Raw genomic sequence first — 11247 nt, forward strand, 5'->3', positions numbered from 1 at the left:
AATCAACACCAACAACCGTCACAATACTTGTATGATAACAATCAACAAACACAAATCACCACCAACACATTATGGGACTAATACTGAGTAGGGAAACCCTACCTGGAATGCAATACAGTCAGACGATCTCAACATCTATTATCAAAAAGCCTCCTGATGTGACCATAATTAGCGCACATTTAGTCCCCAAATTAGCCTTGTTCCCATGCTTTTTAGTGCATTTTTGGGTCATTTACTATCTTTAGTTCTTTGTTTTGCATATTCTTTGAGATTTTGATCCCTTGGTAGGAAAGGAGTAAGAATCTTGCATTTTAATGGCAAAACGAGGCTAAATTGATCGAATCCAATGACCAAGCATCAAGGAGAGACAAGATTAGAAGGCCTTTGTACATATGATAGTAGATGAGCAATGTTGAGAAAGGATCCTTGAGTCCCCAAGGAAATCCCCAAGGAATTTATGAAGAAAAGGGAAGAAAAGAAGAAGATGTCTTGCTGAGTGACAAACCGTGCGGATTGTCCCCAATCCGGCCGTCCTCCAGCTGAAGAATCTGTGCGGCTTTCCTCTAATCCGCTCGGATTCCACCTCCACAATCCGCCCGGATTCCCTTGAATCCGCTCGGATTCCATCGCCAGAATCCGCCCGTCCCGACCTTATTCCGCCCGGATTCCAGCACAGCCGATTTCCTCTTCTCCAAGTTAAAAAGAAGGAAGCCCTTCCTTCGGAAAATACCGGCTCCTCCTTGCTCAATATAAAAAGTGTAATTACTAGTTTAGCCCTTAGTTAACCCTAATGCATCCTCCCTAATTTTCACTATAAATACCCCATTAGTCTAATTAGAGGAGCATGTTCTTCTTATCAATAATTAGAGTAGTTAATATCAGTCAAATCTCTCTTTAATATTGTAATCAAGTATTAATCAAGTTTTAATCCAAGTTTTAGTTCTTTAATCTCTCTCTTGTTCATCGTTTATTTTGGGTAATTGAAGATTATTTGGGTTATTATTGGGAGATTGACAACCTCTCAATCAAACATCAAGTACTTCTATTATTCTTGCTTTGTTAGTGGAATCATTAGTAGGTATAATCTCTTAATCCCTTTTTAATTATTGTTCATTACTTTCATTTGTTCATCATATTTCATTTTGTTGGTATGATTGACAACCTTGCTAGCATGATTAACATGATAATGAGTGAGTAGTCTCTTAGCTAGGGTTAATGGGTGATTAGGGGAAACCAACATGGGGAATGATTCATGCTTAAATTAATATGCTTTCATGGTTTATTTGCTTGCTTGTTTTGATCTTAACTCATGCACATGTTATGTTTGATGAAATGCTAAGCCTATGAATCCTTGCATTTACCACCATCACCTATCTTTTCAATGAGACTTGTAAGACATAAACCAACTCGAGTCTCATTAGACCATACATGTTGTTGAGTAGGGAAGATTAAGTCGACTTGTAGGTGTTGTACAATCTAATTGATTCGGCTCCGGGACCCAAACTTTCCTAGGATTGTAAGATATAACCCAACTCAATCCATCACAACAATAATTGCTTGCTTATAATTTGAGAACATGTTTGTATGATCAATTCCCATGATTCCCCTATGATTCCATGACACCCTAGTGCTTTTTAATCAATTGTTTACACCCTTTTTAATTCATCTTGCTAGTTTATTTTCATTGCTATTTTAGTTAGTGACCTTCTACATCAACCCAAATTGTGACACCCCTAAGACACCGCTAGTTTCAATAGAAATCTCATTTCAATTCCCGTCCCTTGGGATCCGACCTTTACTTGCCTCTTTACTAATTGTAGAGTTGTTTGTGAAGTTATAAATTGTGTTTTGATTCGACCGTGACCCAACGACCACATCTTTAATTGTGAACACGAAACGGACCGATCAAAAATGGCGCCGTTGCCGGGGACGGTGTTTGTTTGATTTAGATTTCTTTTTATTGTTATTAGTTGTGTCTTTTCTTTGCCTTGGGGAAGTAAAACTCCTCAAGGTTTGTTCTAATTGTTTTCGAGTTGTTTGATATTTTGCATGACTAGAAGGTCACAAGGTGAATTGTTACCTTTTGACCGTGAAATCGAAAGAACCTTGACGAACAATAGGAGACTTGTTAGGAGGAATTTAAGAGGTATTAGTGAAGTTGTCCAACCAACTATTGAGTTCACCAACCCTTTCGCAATAGAAGGAGAGGAGAACCCATTACACAATACCACACAAAATCAACCTACAATGCCTAAATTCTCGTCACACTCCGTACCCACCGAGGAGAACCTACCCAATGGTACTCCTACACCACAACATCTAACCGGAAACTTTATTGCCAAATCCGCCTTCATCCAATTAGTTGAAAGGAGCCAATTTGGGGGGATGCCTAGTGAAGACCCTCATTCTCATATGGAAACCTTTTGCGACTATTGTGATCCAATCTCTCAAACGGGTGTGACTCAAGACCAAATTAGATGGGTCTTATTTCCTTTTTCTCTAATCGGTACCGCGAAGCAATGGTTGAAGGGCCTTGATAAGGCCACTCTCGGAATTGATTCTTGGAAGAAGTTAGCTCTAGCTTTCTACAAAAAATTCTACCCACCGGAAAAGACTAACATGCTAAGAGCTCAAATTACGGGTTTTAAGCAAAGGGATGAAGAATCTTTGTATGAAGCTTGGGAGCGGTTCAAGGGAATTTGTCGCTCATGTCCTCACCATGGACTTAGCGAATGGTTCTTGGTACAACAATTTTGGAATGGTTTATATGAAGATTCAAGGAACATTCTCAACATGGGATCAAATGGAATGTTCACCGAAGTTGATGACAATCAAACATGGAACAAGATTGAGGAAATGGCGGTCCATAACTCACAATATAGTAGACCTCGCAAGGCTACTAGAGGAGGAAAGCATGAAGTGGACTCCGTTACTCAATTGGGTGCTCAACTTAGTGCTCACATTGACACAATCAATTTGAAGTTTGAAAAAGCTATGGCTAGACTTGAAGAAGTCTCAAAATCACCAAAGCATCATGTTAATGCCATGACGGCATCCTCATCAATCCCAAGTGGGATATGTGAGAATTGTGGAACTTTGGGACATGACCAAAGTGAATGTAGGGGAACAAATGAACAAGTGAATGCTTTCCAAGCATACAAGAGTGGTACCCCTTATTCCAACTATTACAATGAGAATACCAAATTCCATCCAAATCTCTCATACAAAAGCCAAAATGTCCAAAACCCTCAAACAACATACACTCCACCACCCATGAGAAACCAAAATCAAAGACCCTTTTACAATCAAAACCAAGGTTACCAAAATCAAAATCCATACAATCACCAAAATGACCAAGGTTTTGATGTCCAAAAAGCGGTCCTCCAAATGCAAAAGAATCAACAAGAATTTTTCACTCAAATGCAAAAAGATAGCCAAGCAAAGGAAACCACCATCAACAACATCCTAGCTCACACCAAGATGTTGGAAACACAATTGACTCAACTAGCATCTTCAAGCTCACAAAGACAAAAGGGGCAATTACCACCTCAAAGTAATACCCCAAGACATGAAACGGTTAGTGCCATTCACTTGAGAAGTGGTACTAGGTATGAAGCACCGAAGAAGCAAGTTGAGGATGAAGTTGTGGAAGCTAGTGATAAGGAAGAAATTGTGAAAAACTCCAAAGATAGAGAATCATCAAAAGAAGAAAGTTCAAAGAAAGATGAAGACAAGGTCAAGGAGAAGGAGCCCATTGTGATTAGACTTCCTTTTCCAAGTCGCCAAGCCAAGCCCAAATTTGATGATCAACTTGGAAAGTTCATGGAAATTGTGAAGAACTTGGAAGTCTCGATTCCTTTCACGGAATTAATCAATCACGTGCCGGCCTATGCAAAATACATGAAAGATATCCTCACAAAGAAGAAGTCAATCCGGAAACTTGAGACTATCGCCTTCACTAAGGTGAGTAGTGCAATACTTCAAGGGAGTTCGCCTCCAAAGCTAAAGGATCCGGGAAGCTTCTCAATACCGTGTACCATTGGCGACACAACGATCAACAAAGCCTTATGTGATCTAGGGGCTAGTGTGAGTGTCATGTCGTACTCAGTGAGTAAAAGGTTGGGGATGGGAGAGCTTAAATGCACCAACATCACACTCCAAATGGCCGATAGATCGACGAAGACACCGTTAGGGATATGGGAAGATGTCCCCGTACGAATTGGGAAGTTTTTCATCCCGGTGGACTTTGTCATTGTTGATATGGAGGAAGATTCCAACATTCCAATCATTCTAGGAAGACCTTTCCTACACACCGCGGGTGAGGTGATTGATGTGAAACATGGTGAGCTCACTCTAGAAGTGGGAGATGAAAGCATAACCTTTAATCTTGACAAGACTATGAGAGCTCCTCGTTTACATGAACCATGTTTCATGATTGATCATTATAGCCGAAAGGATGAAAGGAAGAAATCGGAACTCCAATGGAAGAAGAAAATTGAAGATGCTCCATTTAAAGAGCAAGTGAATTGTGACAAGGAGAGCTTGCAAAGCTCATCAAAATCAATCAAAGAAGAAGAGGATGGCCTCATTGGCCAAGAGAAGAAATTGGGAGAGTTGTCCCCATCAAATCAAGAAATTTTCAATGATCAACTTAATGAAGTTTGTGGTCTTTGGGACGACGAATTTGAAGGGATTTTTAATCCCTACATTGGTAATGCCATCGATCAAGATCAACGACAAGGGCAAAGGTCTATTGAAGAACTTTACAACGATAATGAACAAGCTTTTGATTATTTCTTCAAGGTGTTGAGCAACATCAACAACACCTTGAACATGCCCCCTTGACATCTCATCAAGAATGAGAGTTTGGTGGAGTCCTCCCTAAACCACCGTTTGTAAATACTTCTAACTCCCTAACTCGCATTTCAATTCTTGTATTGCATTTTTGTCATCTTTGGATTTATTTTAATTTACTTTGATCAAGATAGTTGTCATGTTTAAGAGAAGTGAGGGAGGGACTAACAATTTCAATTGATGTGTAGTGTTTTACCTTAGTGTGGGGATGACAATTGCCTAGGCTATCCATGCCTAGTAATGCCCCCACAATGAAGAACACAAGACATGAAGAAGAATGGAAGAATAGTAAGGGAAATGCATTGTACACGGATGGAACTGAACCCAGGTACAAAGGGGTCGAATCCGAGCGTATTCAGGAGAATCCGCCCGTCTCAGAAAATCCGAGCGTACTGCAGCAAAGACGCCCATCCTGAACTGAGCTGAATTTCGAAAATTTTTGACTGTAAGAGAATCCGGGTGTCCTGAGATGAATCCGCCCGTCTTGAAAGAAAGACGTCCGTCTTTGCAGCTGAGGAAAACAAGAAAAATTCCTGGACTGAAATCCGTCAGTCTTCTGGAAAATCCGCTCGTCCCGCGTTTTCAAATCCGAGCGTCTTCTTTCGAATCTGCCCGTCGTTAGGCGAGTTTTTCCAACTCAGAAGAGGCTGAATCCGCCCGTCTTTGGCTGAATCCGCCCGTCTTGCCCCTGCAGCTCGAAAATTTCGGTCTTTATAAAACCCCACCCACCTTCATTCATTCATTCATAACACTACTTCAAAACACCAAAACCCTCATCCTCTCAATCACAAAAACAAAATCCCTCAACTACATTCATCAAAAACAAATCAAATCATTCTTTCAACAACAAATTAATCACTCCTCCTTCATCAAAAATCAAAACCAAGCACAAATCTTCAACCTTTGAGTCGATTTTTGAATCCATAAAGGCAAAGCCTTTCACCTTTAAATCGATTTGGGTACACTACAAATTGAAGATTTTTCATTCTTTTCTTGGTTAATTCATCAATGGCAAGGACTAAAGGAGAAACAAAGGCACCAAAGACACTTTCACAAAGGCAAAAGGCTCTTCAAGCAAAGAAAGCATTGGCCATGGTGGTAGCAACACCAAACTTGGAAGTGCAACAACAACAACAACCTTCTATGGGAGCAACAACATCTTCTACTCCGGAAATCGATCAACTTTTGCATTATCCGGAGGTAACTTTTATTTCCGAAACCCATAGAAATACTTTTGCCAAGTTTGCTAGGAAATCATTTCAATCTACCAAATTCATTTGTGAAGACACCTTGGATAAGTTAGGTGTCCTTGAGCAAACTAAAGCCTTTTTCAAAGCCATGGGGTTGAAGAAATTGTTTGAAACAAAGAAATTGACATACCCCTCCCTTACCTTGGAATTTTTGAGTTCTTTGAAAGTCACCAAAGTTGAGACTAGGTAAAATCTCGAGTTTCGTCTAGCTAATGTTAGTAGACGCATTTCCTTTAGGGAATTGGGTGAAATTTTGGGTCTTAGTGATGAACCGAGTTATTTTAAGAATTATGGAAAGTATGAACCCGACCCTCTTTGGGAGGCAATTTCCGGGAGGAAATTTGAGGACTTTCATGCGAGTCGTGCTCTTCTAGTCCATCATCCGGGCATAAGAGTATGACACAAGGTCATGGGAAACACCATAATTGCAAGGAAAGATACCAACCATTTCACCAAACTTGATTTTATTCTTCTTGAATCGGCTTTGAACATTGGAAGAGTACATACCAAGCCTTACAATTCTTTGAGGCTCTTGGTAGATAGATGGCTCAACATTGATTGAGGGAAGAAGGGCACTACCGTTATTGTCAATGGCGGCCTAGTCACTATCCTAGCCAAGTACTTTGATCCTAACTTCAATAAGGATAACAAGTACAAAGCAAAGGAGGGTGGTCATCTTGTTGATATGCATACTATGATAAACAAGTACAAGTGGGTTACCCATAACCCCCTTGACACTAAGTATGGATGGCTCACTAGTGAAGATAGATCGTTCACTTTGCCTTCAAAGATTTGTCGTCTAAGCGTCCACCGGACCAATTATCTACTTCCCCTTTCTAAAGAGGCCGAGTATATTATTCAACAACAAAAGGGTGAACTTGAAATGCCCTCCTCTTCAATTGTCATACCACCTTACCCTTTTGAGTATGAAGAGTTCAAGCCGGAAGGAGTTGATGCTAGAAATGACTATGTGACTCTTCTCATGCAAGCAATGCACAAGCAAGCCTTTGAAGATCGGAAAAACGCTTACTTGGCTCAATATCCACCCCTCATACACTTAGCTAGGCAAGGACTACTTGATCCATCATGTCCTTTGCCTAGTTGGGCGGATAGAGAAGTCCTATTTCCGGGTGCATCTAGGGTCGTTTCGGGTGACAATGAGGTTGTTGGTAATGAAGAAGTTGATGATAACATTGGTGAATAAACAAGTGAAGAAGGAGAAGATGGTGAAGAAGATTATGAGCAAGATAAGGAAGAAAGTGATGAAGCAAATGAAGAGGGAAGTGGCAATGAGACCACTTCTAATGAGGAAAGTGGTGATGATGATGACATGATGGAAGATTAGCAAGCCTTGGAGACTCCTACCCTCTCATGGTTTGTCTATATCTCTCTTTGTTTTTAATTATTTTCTTTATCATTGTTGGAGTAGTCCTAGCACCATCGAGGACTCACACCTCGGTACCATGGAGGTGTTCTCATTTTATTGTTCCCATTTTCAAAATCCAAAATGACAAATTAGTTTCATGCATTGCATAGTGTGTGCATGAACTACACCCATCCTTGGACATTAGCAATAGTGTCTCACTCGGTTTGGGGAAGTTAATGCATACACAACGGGAGGTAATCTAAATTATCCTCTCCGTCATAACAAAAACCATGCATCATGTAGAATAGCTTAGTGTAGATTGCATTTAGTATAGAAATCATGCATCATCTTTGCATAATTTCCATCATTTTGGCCATTGAGGACAATGCCCATATTAGTGTGGGGATGAGAATTCTAACATTTAACTCTTATTCAAAAATCCAAAAAAATTGAAAAATTTCGAAAATCATAAAAATTTAAAAAATTGAAAACCCAAAAACATGTTTATTTCCTTTTGTACAAATTGTGTTGTATATATTGTGTTTGTTCTATCCTTGTTCACATTGATTGACTACGCCACATCCGAGACATGAGGATATTGAAGACCGCATGGTATGATCTTTCCAATCTCCTTTTTCCTCTTTATGTTAATGACTATGTGGCATTATTTTGATTGATGCGGTAAAACAATGTGAACTTAGGACTTGCATTTAGTTTATATGACATATTAGTTGATAGAATCATTTGCATTAGGATGTTTATATTAGTTGCATCATAGCATGTAGTTGCATGTTAGAAATGTTTTGAAAATGCCTAATTTGGAACTTTGACAAGAGCAACTAAACCATTACAAATACTTGTTCAACTTAAGACTTTGTCTACTAGAATGGTTGTAAAACACCTTAGATAGTGTCATACTAGTATCTTTTGACCCATGACCCAAAGCCTAGTCAAGGGTTTGCATGTGAGTCACCTATCCAACCCCGTGATGCGATATAGACTTGGTTAACTTGTCTAGGTGACCTTGATTGACCTTGTGGTAAGGCAACCCAAAAATATTTTCTATCAATAAGTTTGAAGTGCTCATTTCAAAGAATTTTGTCATGTGGAAGTAATTTAATGCCAAGGAAACCTCAAATGTTATGAATTGTTGAATGTTGAGAAATTTTAAGTTGTTTTGATGGAGGCGTACCACTTCGATGTCCTTTGGTGCGGGATCCATTGAATTGGGCCCCCACACGGTTGTGAATTCGGCCGCCCAGAGACAGAGTGACTATCACCCCGAAAAGCTATTGTCTAGAGGTTAACCGGTTGCCTAATAAGCGATTGGCGAAAGCAAAGGACACTAGCCCGGAAGGGACAAACCCCATCTTAAATTTTTGAAATGTGAAAGTGAAATGAGGACAATTTTGAATACTAGTCATATCCACCCATTGTGTATAAAGATTTGAGCATTTCATTCCCAAAAAAACCTTTTTGTCAAGCCACTTGGTCGAGCTTGGGACGATCCATGACCTTTACTTTTGTAGAGAATTCGAGACTTGTCATATCATATGCTACTAGCATCATAGGGATCATCATTCGACCACCATCCGATCGCTCTTGACGAAAGCATTTGGAAATTGAGGACGAAAGTAGTCTAGTTTAACACCATTTGGAGGTGATTTAGTGCCATCCTCTTAGCCTTAGTAATTTGTTGAACTAGTATTTGTGAAGGATTACATGCTCTTAAATGTGTTCCTCTTTAGTGCCTCCGCCGCTTGATGAGGAAGTGGCTATTCTTTTGTAGATGCACATTTAGTCCCCGAATTAGCCTTGTTCCCATGCTTTTTAGTGCATTTTTGGGTCATTTACTATCTTTAGTTCTTTGTTTTGCATATTCTTTGAGATTTTGATCCCTTGGTAGGAAAGGAGTAAGAATCTTGCATTTTAATGGCAAAACGAGGCTAAATTGATCGAATCCAATGACCAAGCATCAAGGAGAGACAAGATTAGAAGGCCTTTGTACATATGATAGTAGATGAGCAATGTTGAGAAAGGATACTTGAGTCCCCAAGGAAATCCCCAAGGAATTTATGAAGAAAGGGAAGAAAAGAAGAATAAATCTTGCTGAGGCACAATCCGTGCGGATTGTCCCCAATCCGGCCGTCCTCCAGCTGCAGAATCCGTGCGGCTTTCCTCTAATCCGCTCGGATTCCACCTCCACAATCCGCCCGGATTCCCTTGAATCCGCTCGGATTCCATCGCCAGAATCCGCCCGTCCCGACCTTATTCCACCCGGATTCCAGCACAGCCGATTTCCTCTTCTCCAAGTTAAAAAGAAAGAAGCCCTTCCTTCGGAAAATACCGGCTCCTCCTTGCTCAATCTAAAAAGTGTAATTACTAGTTTAGCCCTTAGTTAACCCTGATTCATCCTCCCTAATTTTCACTATAAATACCCCATTAGTCTAATTAGAGGAGCATGTTCTTCTTATCAATAATTAGAGTAGTTAATATCAATCAAATCTCTCTTTAATATTGTAATCAAGTATTAATCAAGTTTTAATCCAAGTTTTAGTTCTTTAATCTCTCTCTTGTTCATCCTTTTTTTGGGTAATTGAAGATTATTTGGGTTATCATTGGGAGATTGACAACCTCTCAATCAAACATCAAGTACTTCTATTATTCTTGCTTTGTTAGTGGAATCATTAGTATGTATAATCTCTTAATCCCTTTTTAATTATTGTTAATTACTTTCATTTGTTCATCATGTTTCATTTTGTTGGTATGATTGACAACCTTGCTAGCATGATTAACATGATAATGAGTGAGTAGTCTCTTAGCTAGGGTTAATGGATGATTAGGGGAAACCAACATGGGGAATGATTCATGCTTAAATTAATATGCTTTCATGGTTTATTTGCTTGCTTGTTTTGATCTTAACTCATGCACATGTTATGTTTGATGAAATGCTAAGCCTATGAATCCTTGCATTTACCACCATCACCTATCTTTTCAATGAGACTTGTAAGACATAAACCAACTCGAGTCTCATTAGACCATGCATGTTGTTGAGTAAGGAAGATTAAGTCGACTTGTAGGTGTTGTACAATCTAATCGATTCGGCTCCGGGACCCAAAATTTCCTAGGATTGTAAGATATAACCCAACTCAATCCATCACAACAATAATTGCTTGCTTATAATTTGAGAACATGTTTGTATGATCAATTCCCGTGATTCCCCTATGATCCCATGACACCCTAGTGCTTTTTAATCAATTGTTTACACCCTTTTTAATTCATCTTGCTAGTTTATTTTCATTGCTATTTTAATTAGTGACCTTCTACATCAACCCAAATTGTGACACCCCTAAGACACCGCTAGTTTCAATAGAAATCTCATTTCAATTCCCGTCCCTTGGGATCCAACCTTTACTTGCCTCTTTACTAATTGTAGAGTTGTTTGTGAAGTTATAAATTGTGTTTTGATTCGACCGTGACCCAACGACCACATCTTTAATTGTGAACACGAAACGGACCGATCACCTCCTCTACGGATCCTCCTCCTAACATAACATCACATATATCACTAACCACACAAAACTAACACAAATCCCCAATTCCCAAAATTAGGGTTTAACAAGACTTAATTAAATATAACAAATTCGGTACGTAGATCTTACCCTCGACGCAAGGATCACAAAGATGTAAAGAAAGATGAATTCCGACCTTCCAAGCTCCGAGATTTGTCAACAATGCGATGAATGCGAAGTACGTAGATTGATTTCTCTTTTGAAA

General features: G+C 39.5%; 1 non-coding gene across 1 annotated transcript; it reads right to left on the reverse strand.

The window, feature by feature from the left end:
- Positions 1-2619: 2619 nt before the first annotated feature.
- On the reverse strand, positions 2620-2726 carry LOC141657980 (small nucleolar RNA R71). Its single transcript, XR_012548893.1, has one exon. It is a non-coding gene; the product is annotated as a small nucleolar RNA R71 (small nucleolar RNA).
- Positions 2727-11247: the final 8521 nt, after the last annotated feature.

Source organism: Silene latifolia, chromosome 5 (genome assembly GCF_048544455.1).
Source record: "Silene latifolia isolate original U9 population chromosome 5, ASM4854445v1, whole genome shotgun sequence".
In the NCBI taxonomy this organism is placed as follows: Eukaryota; Viridiplantae; Streptophyta; class Magnoliopsida; order Caryophyllales; family Caryophyllaceae; genus Silene; species Silene latifolia.